General features: G+C 35.5%; 1 protein-coding gene across 13 annotated transcripts in view; it reads left to right on the forward strand.

The window, feature by feature from the left end:
- PAM (peptidylglycine alpha-amidating monooxygenase) overlaps positions 1-22,161 on the forward strand; it is a 263,682-nt gene that overhangs the window by 15,756 nt on the left and 225,765 nt on the right. Inside the window, exon 2 of one of the 13 annotated variants that reach the window (XM_069492649.1) lies at positions 13,908-13,984. The exons of the other annotated variants lie outside the window; for them this stretch is intronic. The gene's annotated coding sequence lies outside the window, so the exon portion shown is untranslated. The remainder of the gene's footprint in view (positions 1-13,907; positions 13,985-22,161) is intronic. 13 annotated transcript variants of the gene reach the window in all.

The following is a 22,161-nucleotide window of genomic DNA, read 5'->3' on the forward strand; positions in this document are numbered from 1 at the left end:
TTCACATTTCTCTGTGATAAACTAAAACTATTGGATCAACAAGTATGAATATATATAGTTCTCGCTTTTATTGCATTTGAATGCCATTTACAGTGATGATGTAGAAGAGACCCCAGTCTATCACAATCCCATATGAGGAGTTAGCAAACTTTTACTGTAAAGGACCAGATAGTAAATATTTTAGGCCACATAAGGTCTCTGTTACAACTATTCAACTTTGCTATTACAGCACAAAAGCAGCCATAGGCAATAATATATAAAACCTTATTTATGGACATTGACATTTAAGCTTCATATAATTTTCATATAACACAAAGTATTCTTCTTCTTTTTTTAAATATTTTTCAACAATTTAAAAATGTCAGAGCCATTCATTCTTAGCTTGTGGGCCACGCAAAAGCAGGCAGCGGGGCCTTTGGCTTGTGGGCCTGGTTTGTGGAGGCCCGCCCTAGACAACATTTGGTACAGTAAAAAGATTTCTCCTTTTTGTATTTATCGGTGGTGGCAGTATAGTGTGGTGATTGAGAGAGCTGCTCAGAAGTGAGACTGCCTGGCTTTGGAATGTGACCTTTTGTGTGACTCGGTATTTTTATCTGGAAAATAAGGGAAAATTTTTCTTTCTACCTCAAATAGTTGTGGGAGGATGAAACTGGAGGATGAAATATAACAGAAAAGCAATGTGTGATACGGAGGAAGTAGTCTGTAGATTAGCTATTGTTATTTTTTTAATTACTGTGCAGGTTGTGCAGCTTTTCATGTTCTTACTGGACATTTAGAATTTTTATTTGTTCTTTTGTAACGTCTACATTCAAATCTGTTATTTGTTCTTTACATATTGATACATAAGCTATTTTCATTGTCAGATATTTTGCAGTTCATTTTGTCTCTGTTGGCCTTTTAGTTTTGTATGTGGTAGATATGATATTTTAAGTTTTGAAGATAATTATTTCAGGTATTGAAGTTAAATTCAATACCTTGATCTTCTCTATTGTTTTTATTTCTTTTATTTTAGCTTTTATTTTTTTTTGACACAGGTTCTCACTGTGTTGCCCAGACTGGAGTACAGTGGAGGCATCATAGCTACTGCACACTCAGACTCCTGGGCTCAAGCCATTCTCCCACTCAGCCTCTTGAGTAGCTGGGACTATAGGCCTGTGCCACCATGCCCGGCTAATTTTTGTATTTTTGTAAAGACAGGGTCTCGCTATGTTGTCCAGGCTGGTCTTAAACTCCTGGTCTCAAACAATCTTCCTGCCTTGGCCTCCCAAAGTGCTGGGTTTACAGTCGTGAGCCACTGCACCTGGCCTGCTTTTATTTTCTATAAAAATATTCTCACTCCAAGGTCAGAAAATATTTACTTATATTTTATTCTAATTGTTTTATAATTTCACATTTTATACTTAACTACTTAATTCAGGAATTTAATTTTATGTATGACATAAGTATCTGTGTATTTTTTCTATAGCTTGTACAAATTGGTTCAGCAGCATTAATGGAACAATCATTTCTTTCCCACTGATTTAAAATATCACTTTTATTGGACTCTAGATAATTTGGTTGAGTGGAATGTAGCCTGAAAAACATATTTTTAAAGCAAGGTTGCCAATGTGACACTTTTCTCTGGTCTCCAGTATTGGTAATTTGGTGTAATATGAAACACTTTGTATTACTTTAAGAACTTTTTCCTATCTTTAGAACTTTTAAAAAAGTGATAAGAAGCACATAACAAAATTTATGATCTTAATCATTTTTAAGCATACAGTTCAGTAGTGTTAAGTATATTCACATTGTTGTACAATAAATCTCCAGAACTTAATAGTATTACCATACTGGGTAACAATATGTATTTCACATTGTTGTATAACTGCATTTATAGTCCTCAGCAAACTTTTGTTGTTTTCTTTTTTTGTGTTTCACACATTTCTTATTAGATTTATTCCTACATATTTAGAGGCTTTTTTGTTTTTTGTTTTTAAATTTTGTGGTTCTTCCCTACCGCTCTCTTGCATTTTCTCATTTGTTTTTATAAATATGCAGAAAAGTTTTTTTGAGGGGTAGAGATATTTATATTGTAGGGCCATTTTCTGTATGTGGAACTTCATCTTACTTGAAGGGGATCTTTCTCAAAATTACTGTGTAACAATAAAAAATAGTAACATAAAAATGAAAAAAGTGAAGCAACATATGAATTCACATAATCTGGAGAGAAAAGGGAGTTTCTATGAATTAAAGACTGTTTGAGTTTCTTGCTCATTGAAGCCTACCTAGATTACCTATTTAAAATTGCAAACTTTGACTTCTATTTCTTAATTGCTTTGCCCTGTCTTCCTTTTCCCCCATAGAACTTATTATCTAACATATAATTTACTCCCCCCACCCTATTGTCTGTCTCCTGTAGAACTGAAGCTTCATTAGGCTGGGCTTTTTACAACAGTTGCCTGGAACACAGCAGGTACTCTATACGTATTAGTAGAATGAATAAAACTTTAGATAGAGAAAAATCAAGTATTTAAATGGGGGTTTCTAAAAAATTGACCTAATTGAGAGACTGATTCTACTAGAGAATTTAAAAGTTAGCCCAGATTAGGCCTTTCCTTCTTAGAGAGAATCTGTGAGTAAAATTCACGTTAAGCAAATAGCCCTGGGCCGGTGCGGTGGCTCTCCTAGCACTCTGGGAGGCCGAGGTGGGAGAATTGCTTGAGGTCAGGAGTTCAATACCAGCCTGAGCAAGAGCAAAATTCTTTCTCTACAAAAAATAGAAAAATTAGCTGGGCCTGGTGGTGCACACCTGTAGTCCCAGCTACTTGGGAGGCTGACGTAGGGGGATCCCTTGAGTCCTGGAGTTTGAGGCTTCAGTGAGCTATGAAGACATCACTGCACTTTAGCCCTGGCAACAGAATGAGACTCTGTCTCAAAAAAAAAAAAAACAAAAGCCCTTCAGCTAAGAGGTAAGTGATTTATATTAGAATATGTGAGAAGCAGGGAATGTCACCATTTATTTCCTGTGCCTGTTTTACTGTGTGGAGGGATTTTATTTTTTGTTTTCCTCCAGAAATAGGGATCATATTGGCTTACACACCTTTTTATTTGCCTACAAAGTAGAGGTCATTGAAATTATTGTTTTCCATTTTTATGGGGAAAAAAAAAGAGAGAGAAAAGTTGTTTTGCTAGATTAGACATTAATATGAGATGGTTTTATTTATTTTTCTTCTGCGAAGCCGTAAATGAAAAGTCAGCTGCCCAGTTTCTCTTTGCCCTTGAGAGACCTGCAATCATTTCTTCTGCAAGCAGAACTGTGTGACTTGTGACTTAACATCTGTATGGCATTGTACCATTCTGGGGAAAAGCAGGCTAGATGATCAAGTGAGCACCTCTTGGACCCCACTAGATAGAAAAATTTAAAGGAGAAAGCCTGCACCATGAAAAATTGAAAAGGAGACCTAAGAGAATTGTCTTTCAGCTCTCCCTGCCTCACGTCTTTTTTCCAAGATTTGATTTGTGTTCCCTTTAAATACCTACATATTACCATATTGCTTTTCTGTAGTCTCCTTGATTTTGCCCTGTACTTCTCTTTATATGTATATATTTGTTCTGTGTTCCCTTTTAGGTGGTATCATTGTCAAAGGCAGACAGTTGTCTTCTACTTTATAATTCCCTAGAGCATTCTGTACAATATTTTAGAAAAGGAGCACTCAATTAATGTTTGCCTAACAAGTAAACAAGAGGGAAAATTAAGGTTTCAGGAAGGAGATTTTAATATTACCAAATATCATATTAAGGAGTCAGAGTAATCAAAACTGACATTTGGTCTCCGTGGCATTTGGAGCGAAATGAAAACTGGACCCCACAGGAATGGATAAAATGAGTTGTGGGACTTCTCAAGTAGATTATTATTGTTGTTTTCCTTCCCAAGCCTGGTCTGTGGCTTTCAGACCTGTGGTGATTTAATCTTGCCAAATTAGAAACCTCTGAAATGAGTCACTCTCATTTTCATTCACTGTGTTTTTACATCGAAGATTACATAGACAAACAACCAAATGAATGAAGCTTGGTTTTCTGGTGGGTTGGTGATGACAGTTATCTCAGTTTGTCCTTGTCGTGGTTTCCATGGTAGTCTTCTATATATACATATATATATATATATATATGCTGTACAGGTCAGGTTTATCTTGTGTATTTGAAGGGAATTTGCTTTGTGTGAATTTGAGTCAGGCAGTCCCTAATACGCAGAGATTTAGCAATAGCATGGATATAAGATCAGAATAGAACAGAATTTACCTGTTGTGGAAAACCCTCTGGATTTGCCATCAGAAGAACTGATGAGCTCCTCTCTAGTCCTCCAGTTTGTCTTCCATAAAGTGAAGGGATAGAGTGAGGCAATCTGCAAAGCAAAGATCCTCAACCCCATTGAATCCAATGCCTCCTTTTTTAATAGCATGTGTTTTGTAGTGCTTTCTCTACTACCATGAAATGAAATTCATATATAATATAACCTGTCTAAATATGCAATTAAAAATACACATGCAAACATATTATATTATGTTATATTATAATACTTTACTGGGATTGTTACAGGTACAAGTGACATAATAAAATAATATGCATTTCAATATATAAATGCTTAGTTATGATTACACTGGAAGACATAATGAAATATTCAAAAGCTTATTCCTGTATGTAAAATAACAGTGTATGTCTGTAGTCCCCAACCCCCTCCTGGGACTGGGACTGGTCTGTGGCCCCTTAGGAACCAGGTTGCACAGCAGGAGGTGAGTGGCGGGCCTGCAAGCGAAGCTTCATCTGTATTTACAGCCACTCCCCGTCGTTCGCATCACCACATAAGCTCTGCCTCCTGTCTGATCAGTGGCAGCATTAGAGTCTCACAGGAGTGCAAACCTTATTGTAAACTGTGCATGCCAGGGATCTAAGTTGCAGCTCCTTATGACAATCTAATGCCTAATGATCTGAGGTTGAGCTAAGGCAGTGATGCTAGCTCTGGGGAGCAAGAGGCTGCAAATGCACATTATCATTGGCAGAGAGGTTTGACTGCATACAGGTAATGCACTTGAATCATCCCGAAACCATCTGCCCCTCCCCTCTGTAGAAAAATTGTCTTCTATGAAATGGGTCCCTCATGCCAGAAAGGTTGGGAAATGCTAGTATGTGACAGTTAAAAATACAGATTGATGTGTCTTTGTTATATTTACCACTCAAATACAGCAGTCTCCCTTATCCACAGTTTTGCTTTCCATAGTTTCATTTACCCTTGGTCAACAGTGGTCTGAAAATATTAAATGGAAAATGCCAGAAATAAACAATTTATAAGTTTTAAATTGCAGGCTGTTCTGAGTAGCATAATGAAATCTCATGCCCTCCTGCTCCGTCCTGTCCAGGACATGATTGTCCAAAGGTCCAGTGTATCCACACTGCATATGCTACCTGCCCCTTAGTCACTTAGTAGCTAGCTGTCTTGGTTGTGAGATGGAGAAAACGTAGTGTATATAGCATTTGGTAATATCCAAGCTTTCAGGCATCTACTGGGGGCCTTGGGCATATTCCCCAAGGATAATGAAAGAGTACTGTACCACAGTTGTCATCGCTGTTGGTGATGTGATTTTTCCAAAATGATGAGCAACTCTTGGCAAAGTTCCAAATCAAACAAAATACTTACTGTCTCCTCTTGATTTATGTAGTAGTTTCATTTCTAAACATAAGCGTTTTTAAACCAAGTAAAAAAATTCTTTGTATGTAAAATGGAATTGGGTTCTAAGCTGAGATAATCATAAAGACATTTATCACCTGTGCAATCTGTGGGACATTTGAAAGTTAAGTAGGATGTAGTACAGTACTTCATTAAGGAGCATTGTCTTGCACGTTGCATAATGTATCTGGACTGGACCCCGGCCTACTAATGCTGGCAGCCCTCTTCCCACACCAACTCTACCAATCAGATTTTGGAATCTTGCATGAGGGGGCAGTGATATCCCCTCCCCCAAAGCATTCCCTAGTTCTGATAACCAAAAGTGACTTGAGACATTGCCAAATGTCTCCTGGGGGTAAAATTGCCCCAGGTTTAGAACTCTCACTACTCTGAGATCTCTATCAGTTCTAAAAATCTGTCAATAGAATGATATAATATTCCTTAATATGGATAAAAAACATTGCATACCATATGAATAGGTATTACTAATTTTTCTGCCAGGGTCAGCTAGTAAGGGAAGCTTTTAGTAATTCCTCATTCTTGTTTTTCTGGTCATTTATTCATAACACTGAGATTATTTTATTGCCTGTCTTTAGAGGGGTTGGAAGTACGTATAGTATAGGATGATAAATTTTGTAGTATGAGAACATAGGGAACTAAAATCTCAAGAAAGACTGTTCCAAGAAGGTCTTTTGGTAAGTAAGAGTTCACTGAATTTTTCTGACAGGTTTGACATTCATGTTAAAGGTTACAAAATCAGAATTTTACTTCTGCAAGAAATATTAGAAATTCAGTGCGTACCTTCTCACTGTACAGATGAGAGAAAAAAAAAAAAAAAAACCCTAAATGCTAAAATGCAGTCATAGCTTACTGTGAACCAGGACTTTAATTCATGTCTTCAGTGTCTCCTGTGCTTCTCCTTGTACTGCATTCCTGTGCCCCTCAGCCAAGCTTTATTTGTGAAATATTTTTAGCCTTCTGCAAGCTCTGACTCTTGATAGGAAATAAAAGACAAAATAACATTTTTTTTTAAAACCTTGATCTTTGTTATGCATCCCAAGAAAAATAAGTTAGAAAGCCAGCTATCATATACAGGGATTTCCATTCATAGATTAAGCCCAGAAATATTTTTTAATACTTACATGGTGCTTCATGAGGATTAGGCATTTTTCTAAGAACTATACCTTTTTAATGCTTACAACAACCGTATGAAATAGATACTGTTATTATCCTCTACCTCATGTAGATGAGGTACTAAGAGCTTAGGAAACATGTCCAGGGTCATAAGGATAAGTGACTGGGCTGGGATCTGAAGCCAGGCAGTCTGCTGCCCACGTCTATGTTCTCGTCCACTACCTAATCCAGTCTATTTGCTTCAAGCCTTAAGCATTGAACTGAGCAAGGACGGATTGGTTTTGTATCCTTGGATGTGAAATGGATATTCCTAGGAGCTCAACATTTGGAGCATTTCAAACCCAAACTCTTTCAGAACACGTTATATTTTCTACAAAGAGCAAATCCTTCTCCACACTTTTCCAACATTTACACCAAAGGTGAACTTGCTCTTTGTGGGATGTAAGAGCTGCTTTCATCTTGTCCATATCTGAAGCACATAAAGCAAAATTCTGGTGTGAAGTTCATAGCAGGAAGGAACCAGATCTGAAATGAAAGGCTTATATAAAGTCAGCTTCCTTATTTGTTTCACCCCTTGTTTTTCCCCTAGAGGAAGGATCAAAGATTTTGAAATCCTTTATTGCAAAATGAGTTTGAAGTAGACACAAATAATATATATGATTGACAGCTATAGAAAAGAAAGGAAAAAAAATCCAACACTTGTTTCAGAACGACACTTGAAGGAAAAACATCTATATTTATTGAGAAGTGAAAACAAACCTTTCAAACATAATATTTAAAAGGAAAATAGCATCACAGTATTTAGAAATCTTTCCAAAGTCAATATTAGGTTCTTAAGTTCCAGGTAGAGGAAAAGTTAGAATCAATTAAGTTCCTTGAGCCCTTGCTCCCTCCCTCTCTGTCTGCCTCTCTCAGTCTCTTTCTCTCTAATTTTATTTATTACCAGTGATATTGGTACAGGCAATATGTTGGCTTCTTTTTTCCAATCAGTTTTCTTCTTTTGGAGAAATTGTGTGTTTGTGAAAAATTTCTTTAAAGTTTTCTTTCCTTCTATGATACTCTCCTTATTGTTAGTTGTATCTGAGATATTAGCAGGCCTTCATTTCCAAGTTTTTATTGAAAATAAAATTTTATTTTATTTTATTTTATAAAATTTTATTTTATTTATTAATGAAGGTTTTATATTTGTTGTCCTGATAAGGATCAGCTACATAATTTGGGGACACACTTCAAAATGAAAATGTGGGTAGACTTGCCATACTTAGCAAATAAAAACAGAAGTTGCCCACTTAAATTTGAATTTCAGATAAAAAACAATCTTTAGTATATATCCCAACTATCATGGGACAAATATTATCCAATGTTCTATCACCAAAAATTAGTTTAAATGACCACTGTTTAATTCCACCTTCAATTTCAGTAAAAGCAAAGATTAAGACCCACCGGAGTTGCAAAAGAATGTGTTTCCTAGTCATTAGAGTCATTCATTTTTTCAATACCAACACCAGTGTTTAGAATCATTTCTTTATTTGGGCCCCCTGAAGTTTTTCCACTGTGAGACAAGCTCCATAGTAAAACTAAGCCTGAAAGCCTGGGTAGGGAAAAAAAATAAAAAGAATTTGAAGATTTCAGATTCCATCTCAGTTCAGTTTTAGGAAAGAATCTAAATGAAGACTACTGAGGATCTAGAAATTGATTCTCTTAAAACTACCTGTGTGCCAGCTTACTCCCTGGAAAGTCTTCGGGTATTCCCTGTGATGTGCACACAGTGCTTCAAGGGCTGCTGGACTAGGATACAAAGGGGAAGATGGATAGAGCCCAGCGTCCGCCATCAAGGAACATACCAGCTGGAGGGCGACAGCCTTAGAAAGACCTGATTTGTGGAACATTTGAATGCTTTCCCTTCACTCTTGGATCAAGTTCAAAATTCTGCCCATCTCTCTCTCTGTCTTTATTTGGTACCTCTCTTTTTCTCTCTGGGTAACCCCTAAGCTCCAGCCTTACCAGCATTTCTGTCCCTCGTACTCCTAAGTTGCTTCTGCCTGGGGGCTGTTGGTCAGGCTGTTTGGTTGACTTGGGTTAGGTTTTCACCGTTTCCCTTTCCCTAGCTGCAAACCTCAGATGTCAGGTTTTCTTGACACTCACCCTGGCTGGACAAATTTAGGTGTTCCACAGTGAGCAGGTATATGCACACCTACCACCAAAGGCTCAGGGAACTGAGAGGCCAAAGAAAGAGGCTGACAAGTCCTGTTTCTCAGAAAGAAACATTTAATAGGGACTTACCAACAGAAGACCCAGGGCTTATATACCATAGGGAAAGGGTATACGTGCTTCAAAAGGAACATGTCATCAAGGTGGTTAAGTCAACTAAGGGCAGGATTTATGGTAAATATGTGCTTTTCTTTTTCTTTCTTTTTTTTTTTTTTTAGACAGAGTCTCGTTCTGTTGCCCGGGTTAGAGTGAGTGCCGTGGCGTCAGCCTAGCTCACAGCAACCTCAAACTCCTGGGCTTAAGCAATCCTTCTGCCTCAGCCTCCCGAGTAGCTGGGACTACAGGCATGCGCCACCATGCCCGGCTAATTTTTTCTATATATATTTTTAGTTGGCCAGATAATTTCTTTCTATTTTTAGTAGAGATGGAGATCTCGCTCTTGCTCAGGCTGGTCTCAAACTCCTGACCTTGAGCCATCCACCCGCCTCGGCCTCCCAGAGTGCTAGGATTACAGGCCTGAGCCACCGTGCCCAGCCAATATGTGCTCTTTAATGGTAGATAAAGTAGAAATCTTAGAGGCATTCCAGGAGTTGGGGTTAATCAGAAGTTAATATGGCGGATTAGCATCCAAGATGGAGTTGCTTTAGCCTCCAGATTAGGTATCACTTTTATAAGGTCTCATAGTACCCTTTCCCCCTCATTTTATTTTATTTATTTATTTATTTACTTTATTTCAGCTCATTATGCGGGTACAAAAGTTCAGGTTATATATATTGCCCATGCCCCCCCCATTCCCCTGAGTCTGAGCTTCAAGCGTGTCCATTCCCTAGACAGTGTACATCACACTCATCATGTAGGTATGCACCCATCCCCTCCCCCCATCCCATCCCCCCCAGTCAGAACTTCAAGCGTGTCCATTCCCCAGGCAGTGCGCATCGTACTCATCAGGTAGGTATACACCCATCCTTTCCCCCAGCCCCCACCTCTGTCGATACCCAATTGGTGTTATTCACAAATGTGCACTTAGGTGATGATCAGGGAAACCAGTTTGCTAGTGAGTACATGTGGTGCTTATTTTTCCATTCTTGGGATGCTTCACTTAATAGAATGGGTTCCAACTCTCTCCAGGATAACCAAAGAGATGCCACATCGCCATTATTTCTAATAGCTGAGTAATAGTCCATGGTATACATATACCACATTTTGCTAATCCATTCATGAATCGATGGGCATTTGGGTTGTTTCCACATCTTTGCGATTGTGAATTGTGCTGCTATAAACATTCGGGTGCAGGTGTCTTTTTTATAGAATGACTTTTGTTCTTCTGGGTAGATGCCCAATAATGGGATTGCTGGATCGAATGGTAGGTCTACTTGAATCTGTTTAAGGTATCTCCATATTGCTTTCCACAGGGGTTGCACTAGTTTACAGTCCCACCAGCAGTGTATGAGTGTTCCTGTTTCTCTGCATCCACGCCAACATGTATTGTTTTGGGACTTTTTGATAAAGGCCATTCTCACTGGAGTTAAGTGATATCTCATTGTGGTTTTGATTTGCATTTCCCTGATGATTAGAGATGTTGAACATTTTTTCATATGTTTGCTAGCCATTTTTATATCTTCTTTTGAAAAATTTCTATTCATGTCTTTTGCCCACTTTTTGATAGGGTTGTTTGATTTTTTCTTACTAATTTTCCTAAGTTCTAAATAGATTCTTGTTATCAGCTCATGGATGGGTAGAATCAACATTGTTAAAAAGTCTATACTGCCCAAAGTTATCTACAGATTCAATGCAATCCCTATTAAATTACCAACATCATTTTTCACAGATATAGAAAAAATAAATTTTACGCTTTGTATGGAACCAGAGAAGACCCCGTTTAGCAAAAGCAATTTTAAGCAACAAAAGCAAAATGGGAGGTATTAATTTGCCAGACTTCAAACTATAGTACAAGGCTGTGATTATAAAAACTGCTTGGTATTGGCACAAGTGCAGGGACACAGACCAGTGGAACAGAACAGAAAATCCAAATATAAAACCATCCTCATATAGCCATCTAATCTTTGACAAAGCAGACAAAAACATACTCTGGGGAAAAGATTCCTTATTTAACAAATGGTGCTGGGAAAACTGGATAGCCACATATAGAAGACTAAAACAGGACACACAGCTTTCACCTCTCACAAAAATCAAATCACGGTGGATAACAGACTTAAACCTTAGGTCAGAAACTATTAGAATTCTAGAAGAAAACGTAGGAAAGACTCTTACAGACATTGGCCTAGGCAAAGAATTTATGAAGAAGACCCCTAAGGCAATCACAGCAACAGCAAAAATAAATAAATGGGACCTGATCAAATTAAAAAGCTTCTGCACAGCCAAAGAAACAGTCACGAGAGTAAACAGACAACCTACAGAATGGGAAAAAATTTTCGCATACTCCTCCTCATTTTACTGTACTTATTACAAAAGCAATTAATTAACATTTAGTACTTGTAACTTAATCTCTGATTATTGTTGTGCTCTTAGCTTTCTGAGGGCAGGCACCATGTTTGTCTTATCTAACTAGGCATTCCCAGCACAGAATATAGCTTCCTCCACATAGAGTAAGTCACCCATATTTGTTGAATGAGTTAAAAAACAAGGGAAGCTAACATTTATTGAAACAGTGACTTTGTGTCAGCCACTGGGTTGGCATTTACCATATATTATCTCATTTAATTCTCACAAAATCATTTGGAAACACGTGCATCTGTTTTAGAGATAGGCAAACAAGTATTATTAATATTAGTAATTGATTAAATAGGATTATTATTATTTTTTTGTTTTTAAGGCAGAGCAAGTACATGAACACAAGATAAAGGGTCTTGTATGCTGTGTTAAGAATTTGGAACTTTTTTCTAAACACCAGTAGTTCTCAATAACTGCTGGAAATCAGAATTACCTGGAAGATTTGAAAAAGCCAGTGTCTGCACGTAACTGATTTAGGATTCAGCAGGGCATTTTATAAAACTTCCCCAAGTAGTTTTAATGCGCAGCACTGGTTGGGAAACTGAAGTGTGGTTGCTAGTCCAGCAGCATTACCACCACCTAGGAACATGCAGGAAATGCAGATTCTTGGGCCCCATACCAGTTTTAGCTAATAAAGTAAAGGGTGAGGGGTCCTCAGGAATCTGTGTTTGTTTTAACAAGCCCTTCAAATGAATCTAATATCTTTCAAAGTTTGAGAACCTCTGCTATAAACAATTGGAAACGGTTAAAAAGCTTTACACTTTTGTGTTTTAGAAGAGAACTTTGGTAGCTACATGGGCGACTGATAAAATAAGGAACAAACCAGAGGATAAGGCAACCTGTTATGAGCTGTTACCTTTACACAGATGGTGGAGGTAAGAACATGGGGCCAAGGACTAGAGCAGTGGCTGTGGCGATGAAGGGGGATGATGGATTCAGGAGATATTGCAGAGGCAGAATTGGTGGAATTTGGTGACCAAGTGGTTTGGAGAGGTTGAAGGAGAGAGTGAAGTCAAAGTAAATGTGAAGTTTGTTTCTGAATTGGTTGATTAAGTGATGTCATTAAACAAGGCAGTAATATCTTTAGAAAGTGTAAGCTTGGGGGAAACCATAAAAGTATGGAAGATGAGGTACCTTTAAGCATCCAGTAACAGATGTTTTTGCCTAGTTGGAAATTTGATTCTGGGGCTTTGGAAACAAATGGGGATTGAGGTGTGGTGTTGGGTGTTCTCACCATCATATTTAAATTTTTAAAAATCATTCATTCATATGATTATAAACGTACTAAATTATTTTTAAACATGACCTTTTTATTTCAACTTGAGCCAAAGATATTGAACTTTACACAAATGTGTAATCTCTGACATTGGATCATTTATATGAAGTTATTTTCAGTAATTAATAGAATTTGTGGAATACATTAGCAGAATTATGGCAAAACAAAATTTATTTTTTGTAAACTTACTGTTCCATTTTTCGGTCAAACATACACTGAACACATTCACTTTCAGAGAAAGTACTGAGAGGGGAAAACAAGAATAAATTTAGCATGTTAGCTGTTAAAAGAGGCAGTTTTTGTGTCATGGTTAAGCTCACAGGTTCTGCAGCCAGACTGAGTTCTACCCACATAGAGAAGGTGTGACTTTGGCCACATTTACTTAAACTCTCTGTGCCTCAGTTTACTCATGTGCAAAATGGGGAAATTGGTGTTACTCTTCTCATCGGATTTTTGTAAGCACTGAATGAGTTAAACCCTGTTAAAGTGCATTGAATAGTGTTTAAGATTTAATTAGCAATCACTGTAAATGTAAGCTCTTACTAATATCGAAAAAATTTTTTTCTCTATTTAGTCGTATTTTCTAAATTGCTGCTATTAACAGTTTCTGAGTGTTTTAAATATAATTTCTGTTATCTTTATGAACTTCTGAACATTGAAGAGAATGATTACAAACCAGCGATTTCTGGGAATTAAATTCTGAACCAATCATGGAGAAAACATAGAAATACATCGAAAATGTAATGTCATTTCTAAACATACAGAAATGAAAACTTACCTTTCAATTTAGATACATACTAATTTTTAGCTCGAAGTTGGGCATTAGGAATGTAATAGGCTCCAAATTCTTCACAACTTTAAATCTTATTTCATTCATCTTGATTCTGAACATGGTCAGTAGCAAATCAATAATTTACTCTGAACTCTGAACAGGAGCAAGTAAATTACTACTCTTTTGATGTGTGATATACAGGTCAAGAATATATCATAAAAATTCTAACGTCAAAAGTTATAAAAAAAGAAAGCTACCAAGCAAATGTGATCATAATTATTAATAATAATGTTAAATCCCAGCAGATACACATGACCCCTGTAATGAGAAGAAGGCAACACCTCTGAAAGCAGAAAAGTATCTTACTCTTCCATCTGAGGTTTGTAAATTAAGGCTATTCATCACTGCTCTTGAATTATAATGATCTAAATTTCACTTAAAATCTTCTCTTAATTCAGAAATCATTATGCTGGTAGAAAGGCCAGAGAGAAATGCTTAATCTTTAACATTTTATTTATCCTCATCAAAATAGTTTTACCATCCTCAATTTTCAACCTATTTCAGTTGGGGTGAGAGTTGGCAGAAGAGGAATAGATGTAGTTCTTGGTATTTGTATTTATTTCTAGGCTCCACCAGACTCACACAGCTCTTCTATGTTGGGCATGGTCCAGTCCTGTTCTAAATGTAGCTACCACTATCCTGTGCTGCTTGAAGTTCTCATGTTCTGGAGACTGGCCCATGATTGGGACAGATTCCCTGGGCTCAGTAAAAGGTATAGAAAATATGCCATTCTCTGGTCTAAGTGCCTACACTCAGCCTGGAGAAGACCCCAGTTAGCTTCATTCCTGGAAAGTAAACTTTGTGCAACTCTCAGCAAGGAAATCCACATTTCATGATACTTCTGGGGGGCCTACAGCTTCTTCAAAAGCATGGATCTCTTGGAAATTGGAATGGAAAATTCAACCAATTATAGAGCGTTATAGAGATCAAAAAACATAATGTTGGCTATTCTCAGGAAATGTTGAGTATTTCTGGTATTTATTTATATAAGGAATCAGAGTTCTCTAAGTCATGATTTTGCCTGTATAGTGAATAGGTGGGCTGGGATTTCTTAAATGATACATGTATGACAGATATTTCCAGGTTGATACTATCATTATTGACAGATTTGGCAAAATAGACTCATTTGCTTTTGATTAAAGAACTAAAATTGTATCATATCTATGAAAAAATCTTTTGCTCTTCCTGGCTGTAAAAATACTTGAGGAAGTCCTATTTCAGTTAATTTGTACTTACACAGCTCTGATTGACTTCAGTACCAATCACTGGACTCTAGTAACAAAAATCATTGCATATTTGATATCTGGGATGAGAAATGAACAGACACGAAGTAATTTTCTTTTATAATTTAATTACATAATTCATCCTGCTTTAAATTGTTTGTTAACAAGGTGTGACAATTTATATATTAAAAATAAACATTTATAATAAGAAACTCCCCACATACTTTATTTTAAGGATAATTACCCTTCATATACTCTGTAATTCACCAACTTTGATGAAGGTGGCAGTGAGTTATTATGGTCTTTACTTTGTCAGAAAGACCTTAATAACTTCATCTTGCCACTGATGTCTTAAAGTTATGGATCGTATGCAAGGCATAATAACTATTTCATTTTGATAGAAACTACATTTCTCTTCTCAAGTGGTCAGTAACTCACAGTCAAGAATTTAAAAATAGTGGCTTTGTATCTCTAGATTATATTTCCACTCACAGTAGAGATAAAATGCCTTACTTACATTTACATAATTTTAAAAGTACAAAGAATGCTTAATATTATTTTTTAAAAAATATAGTGGAATCATTTTTTTGACACTACTGAGTAACATTATAACATCTGTATTATGGACCAATGGTGTTACATCTGGTTTTCAAGTTGATATGAAATTAAATATTGTGTTGGGGGAGGGTAATAAATTTATCTGAAACATATTTCTTTGTTCTTATTCCATTTGGCTGGAATTCCTCCTATTAAGTAACTATTATCTTATCAGCAAAATTGTGAGTGTTGTGGGAGCATTATTAAAATATGTGTGTGTTATCTGCCAGTGAGAGGTAAGAATGTGTTGATAGTCAAGGGAAACATATCAGCTGCAAAGACAGAGGTTTGGTGCTTCAATGTCCTGATGGTTGACACTCAATGGCATAGACTAGAAGGTGTAGGGAAACAGGAAGAGTATTAATGGATAACATTACCAAAGGGTGATGAACTTTGCTAGAGAAAAGTTGGCTAACACTGCATTATTAGGAGTTTTGCCTTAAGTCATAGATATGAACAGTACTTTTATTTTTAACTTGGGTTTTTAAAGCATACAATAAAATAGAATAAAATAGCTTTTTTACTGTTAAAAATTCAGTGTAGAGACTGAATTTGATGATAATTGGTTTTTAAAAAATATGTTTATTGACAGTTGGAGTTTTTAAGAGCAAAACTTATCCAGCAATTCCATTTCTGGGTATATATCCAAAAGAATTGAGAGCAGGGATTCAAATAAATATTTGTATGCCAATGTTTATTGCAGCATTATTCATAATAGCCAAAAAGTGGAAACAACCAAAGTGTCCATCAACAGAAGAATGGCTAAACAAAATGTGGAGTATACATACAATGTAGTATCATTCAGCATTAAAAAGGAATGAAATTCTGACCCATGCTAGGACATGGATGAACCTTGAAGACGTTATGCTAAGTTAAATAAGCCGGACATGAAATGATAAATATGGTATTAATATGTTCCCACTTACATGAGGTACCTTGAGCAGGCAAATTCATAGACAGCCGGGGACTGGAAGGAAGAGGGAATGGTAAGCTATTGTTTAATGGGTACAGAGTTTCAGTCTGGGAAGATAAAAACATTCTGGAGATGACTGGTGGTAATAGTTTCACAACAATGTGAATGTACTTAATGCCACTGAACTATACACCTAAACATGGTTAAAATGGAAAATTTTATGTTATGTCTATGTTGCTTTACCACAATAAAAGAAGCAAAACTTACTAAAATGGCATTATGTATAATAGTAATAAAATGCTTCTAGTTATTTGGAGAAGAAACTAACAAGACAAATATAAGGGTTAGCTAATTATTCATATTCATAAATATTCAGTAGTTATCATTAGACTAAATTTGGGGAAAATACAATTTCCTTATCTCATATATGATCTGGGGAATGATTTGCCCATATTTTAAAAATATTTTCTTTTAGTACTTGACGTAATTCTTGGAACATGGAAGATGCTCAATAAATATCTATTGACATTTGTTTATTCAGAAAATTATAGTCATAGCTTCATAGGCACAATAATCAGCTTAAAGGTAACTCTTCAAGCCTAATTACATGCTCAGTGAAAATATAGAAAACATAATATTTAAAATACAGATAATCAAAAAATGTCCTGTGCAATGCACTGGATTATGGGAACTTCCTAATGCATCATAGCTATTATAAAATATGCCATGTATTTTTGTTGTTGATATAAAAACAATTAACATTATCTGAGAAATGGGCAATTATTTTGGCTGAAAGATTGCTTCTAGGAATGATAGTGCTATTACCCCGATAATATAAATGTACAAAGAAGTTTAGAGAGATCACAATGGGGCTTGTGGCCATCTTAGTGCTTATTTTACAATGAAAGTAGGTTTCTCTAAGCCTCTGGTTCTTACCAGGGTGATTTGACTATTATCCTGAGAGGAGATATAACTAAGTGTTAAGGAAGGTGAGAAACCTAGCCAAATAGTGTGGTATTGGGTTAGATATAGTTGTTTCATATGACTTCTTTCGCCTGGTGAAGTGATGCCTCTTCCTTCATTTCTATGGGCATCAAGTCAATTTTAGCCTCTTACAGGAACATTATTTCCATTATTCTGAGCAGCACTAGCTTCTAGCTATCAGAAACTGAACATCACCTGAATAAGAAGTTAGAGTTTTATTTTTCTCAGCAATTATATTTTCCTCCATTGTTTTCTTGAATTATACTTGTTCCTTATGAAAAATTGGCAAATACAACAAAGCACAAAGAAGACAGTATTTTAGCGCCCAGAGATAAGCACTGGTATCATTTGTTTGTGTGTCAGCCATTCTCCTGTTCTGTTCATGCATATTGCGCACCCACAGATACAAAACTGTGAGACATAAAATTAAGAGAACTGAGCAATATTTTTCACTGAGCATTAGATAGTGAACATTTTCTCATGTCACTTAATGTGCTTTTACAGCTGCATTCTAAGTAGCTGCATTGCATTTTATTTTATGCCTGTACCAATTCTCTATTACTGCGATTTGAGAAAATTTTTTTGCTATTATAAATGAGACTATGATGAAAATACTTCTAGTTAATCTTTTGCCTGTCACTATTTTCTTAAATTCTTAGACGTAAAATTAAGTAAAAGCATATAAACCTTTAAAAGAGCATTTAATACATATATGCCAAATTGTCCTTCAGAATGGCCATGTGATGGTCTACATTTCTGTGGCAGTCTCTAGGAGAACACCAATTTTCCACCCCAAAATTATTTTTTTTAACTGCCAATTTGAGAAGTGAAAAGTAGTGATCATTCATTTTAATTTGCATAGATGACTTGAGCATTTTTTATATAATTGTTGGGCATATATAATTCTACATGTCATGGCTACTCTGTTGATGTGTTCTTTTCATTTAAATTTGTAAGATTTATTTATGTATTAAAGATATTAACCCAATTGTATGTTGTTTCTTTAGCAGCTACTTTTTCTTCAGTGGATTTTTATGCTTGTGACCTTTTTTGCCAAGTGTTATAAGGAAAAAAATAAAATAAATTAAAAAGGAAAAAAACCTCTTTAGATAGGTAACTTAACTTTATTTGGGGTTTGTTTCTGAAGGCCAGATAGATATACTATGGTAAATTCCCTTCTTTCAACCCCTGATAAGAAAAAACTTACCCTGTCAATCAATTAGTTGTAAAGCATTTAGTCTTAGAATATTAACAGATAACCAGGTAACTTCAGACTGCTTGTCTCTAGGGTTTTTTCTAAGACATGTTAGGAGTTTTTTGAAGGAAAGTATAGCAGTAGTGAACGTTTTAATTTGGATCTGCTCCATTACTCCAAATATCGTTGAAACACAACACCGATGGTCATTTTTACCGGGCAATATGCAAACACTGAGAGAAGTAGGACCCACATTAATAAGGGAGATAATAATAGGTTGGCTAGGAGCAGAATTGTGTTTCTTACAGCAGAATGTTTGAGCAACTCTTCCATCCTTTTTTTCCATGAACAGAGATTAGAGCCATTTATTGTTTTGGGGTGGTAATTTATATTTAAACATGGTATTTGTGGAATTTGGGAAATTCACTTCAGACATATGAAAGTTAACACTAATATGTGTGTATATGTGGGTTTGTGTATATATTGGAGGGACTAGGAAGTGACAAAAGTAATCCAAAAATCATAATGTTAAGACAGATGTTAGAGGTAAATGAAATCTTTATTGTCATAAATTGCTTTCCAATCCAATAGTGATAAAGGGATAAAGGTTACTTTCAAAACAAACATTTACCAAGTTCCAGGAAATGAATCTATTTGTATTAAAAGCACTTAGCAATTACACAAGCCTTTTTCTTCTTTATTTACCAAGCAATTGACACTTAAGGTCGCTTTGGTTGCTTTGGGGCACTTGGTGTGCCCTCCCTTAAGCTTTCAAAAACATATAATATTAATACATGGTAACCATTTGCCACTGACTGGCATTGTGAAGAGTTGGAATAGGGGCAATGTACTAACAGGAAAGGTTGATGACAAATTTCATATTTGTAATTTGAAATCTGTTCTTCATACATTAGTGGTGCTCCCTATTTAAAGGAACTCCACAAATTATAATTTTATCCAGTGAAGAATTTGTAACACATAATTACTATTGGTTTTCTTACAAGTCAGAATATGGCTTCACAGTTTTTGAGGCTCATGGTATAATAGTTTCTCAGACTAATGGTTTGATTATGAGCAGGAAATGTGCTTTCTGTAGCCATCTTATCAAAAAACAAAGTGACACAAAAGAATCTCAAGTCATGCAGAACTCAAGTAGAGTTCTGCCAAAGGGACTCTAGTGCTAATCAAGTAATATTGGAATAATTTTTTTATTCCTCTAAAAAAATCTCCCCTTTGGCATCATGGTTGGTTAGGAGTCTTGGGCTTCATAGGAATAGAACATTCTACACTAAAATAATGTCTTAGTCCTACTTTTTCCTTTCTTGCTTTAGAAATTATGTAAGATACTTTCTCCGAATGTGTGAATTTTTTTATAGAACACCTAAGATTCTTTGCATTTCAAATTCCTAGAAGAAATAGATACACATTTAAATAACCATATAAATTCAGTCCAAGGTATCTAGGCTTTTTCATTTTTAATGTTTAAATCAAAAACTTCTTATAAGTGGAAATATTTAAAACTTTGGAACTATTGGAAAATATTTAACTAAAGCAATTGTTTGTTAAATGTAGCATTTTAAGTATATTATGTACATATATTAAGTACAGTAAGTATTGGTTTATTTTAAAGCTCTGATAGCAGTGATATAGAAATATCCTTTCTCATTTAAAAAACTGAACCAGTAAAAGATTTAAAAAAATTTTGAAAACATTAAATGCTTTTAAGTAATTATACCAACACTTTTATTCTGGATTTACATACATAATTAATTTATCAATTTTATAGAGTGATCAGAGTTAGAGAAGATGATTTTTACATTTAGAATAAAAAACTTTTAAATTCAGCAATATGTGAAACATATATTGTATTATGTTTACCAGAGTCTTTCTGGTTTAATACATTAAATACACATTTCTTTCTTTCTCTCTCTCCCCCTTTTTTTTTTTTAATTCATTGACTGTATTCATGTAACTGCTGATCTCTTTACTAGGGAATTTTAAATACAATTTATTACTTATTTAATGCTTCTGAATTTAAAATGTACTTGAAGTGGTTTATTTATCTTTGGCAAGTTACCCCTTGAGACTCTAACTTTCTATTTTGTAAAGCTAATTTAAATAATTATTTAAACATGAACAAATTCCTGGTTATCTTCTCCTTTTCTTACTTTGTGGGGTCAGCATAATGATGTTTGGGTCCCACTGAGGTGAGGGAGGGAGGCTGCGAAAGGCTCCAGCCCAGAGTGGAGTATGATGTGGACAGGTGGTAAGTCATTTTCCTGGAAGGAATTGGCAGAAGTCAGTTCTTACTGATTTAGAGACGTTTTTGACCAACTGCAGGTAGGAACTATTAAATCCAGTGGCAAATAAAGAATTTCAAGCATTTTGTGAGAAGTGATTGGATGAGGGAGATTTTTCTTTCCTACTTTAAAATTAGAGAAGATATTAGAATTGTTGAATTAGCAGATTCTTCCTAATCTGTATTATTTTCAGTATAGACTTTTAAGGAAGATTTTAGTTTTGCAGAAAACTGAAATCAGTTTGATGAAATATGAAATTTTATGATATTTATATTTATGCTAATTCTACCACCCAAAATTATTGCATGTATAAATTAAATAAAGGTTATAAACCTAAACATATATATCTATTGAACATGTAAAATGTGACTGTGAAAATTCTGATGTGAATTTTTATGTTTGATGACTGCATACTTCATAATTTGGCATCATCTTTCATGAGATTCACAAGTCCTGTTTCCATTGTGCTGTTTACTGAGGTTATTTGGCTTTCCTTAATATTAAACAAGTATGTGTTGGTTGCTCCAAAGAGTGACAAATAAAAGAAGATACAGAAACATGGCTGAAAAGGGAGATGAGTTATCCTGCTCTGATACTTTTTCTGTTTCCTCTTTCTGCTGCTGACTTTCTCTGCAAACTCTTAGATAAAGCTCAAAATTTATTTTTGAGATTTTTGAGGGAATCAAGTGAGACAAAAAGAAAAGTTTTAAACTGCTGTCTACCGCCACTACTGGCGATGCTCAGTTTTCTGAGTACCACTAACTGTTTAAATGTGCTTATCAGAGCAACTCTTACTGCTTGAATTTGTGTGTACAGATTGCTGTTAGTGTTGTTAGTACCTATTTTGTTATCAGCCTTCCTAGCTAATTTCCTTGTTTATTAACTAAATGGTTTTCTTAATGGCTACCCTTTTGACAAATGAAGAAATCTTAGCTGCTCTGAGAGAGAAAACCAAAATTAAAAACTCCCAGCGAAAGGGCAGAGAAACATCTGTATTCGTGCTGCTGTAGTGGTGTTAGTGTGAGGGAAAATCTGGTGATTGACTTTGATTCTTGACTGAAAGTCACAAAAATATGCATAATTTGGTCTTTATCCATAAAACAAATAGCAACTGCCACCAGTTAAAGCAGGGATTTAAATTCCTTTGTTTTGGGTGTGGAAAAGAGAATCTTTTCCAACCTTATCATTAGAGAGTTAATTTTTTCCCAAAATATTTTAGAATCTCCATTTTGACAGAGGCACTTTGTTGGTGCTCATAGTTTATTAACTGTGTGTTATTTAGTT

Source organism: Eulemur rufifrons, chromosome 17 (assembly GCF_041146395.1).
Source record: "Eulemur rufifrons isolate Redbay chromosome 17, OSU_ERuf_1, whole genome shotgun sequence".
Lineage (NCBI taxonomy): Eukaryota > Metazoa > Chordata > Mammalia > Primates > Lemuridae > Eulemur > Eulemur rufifrons.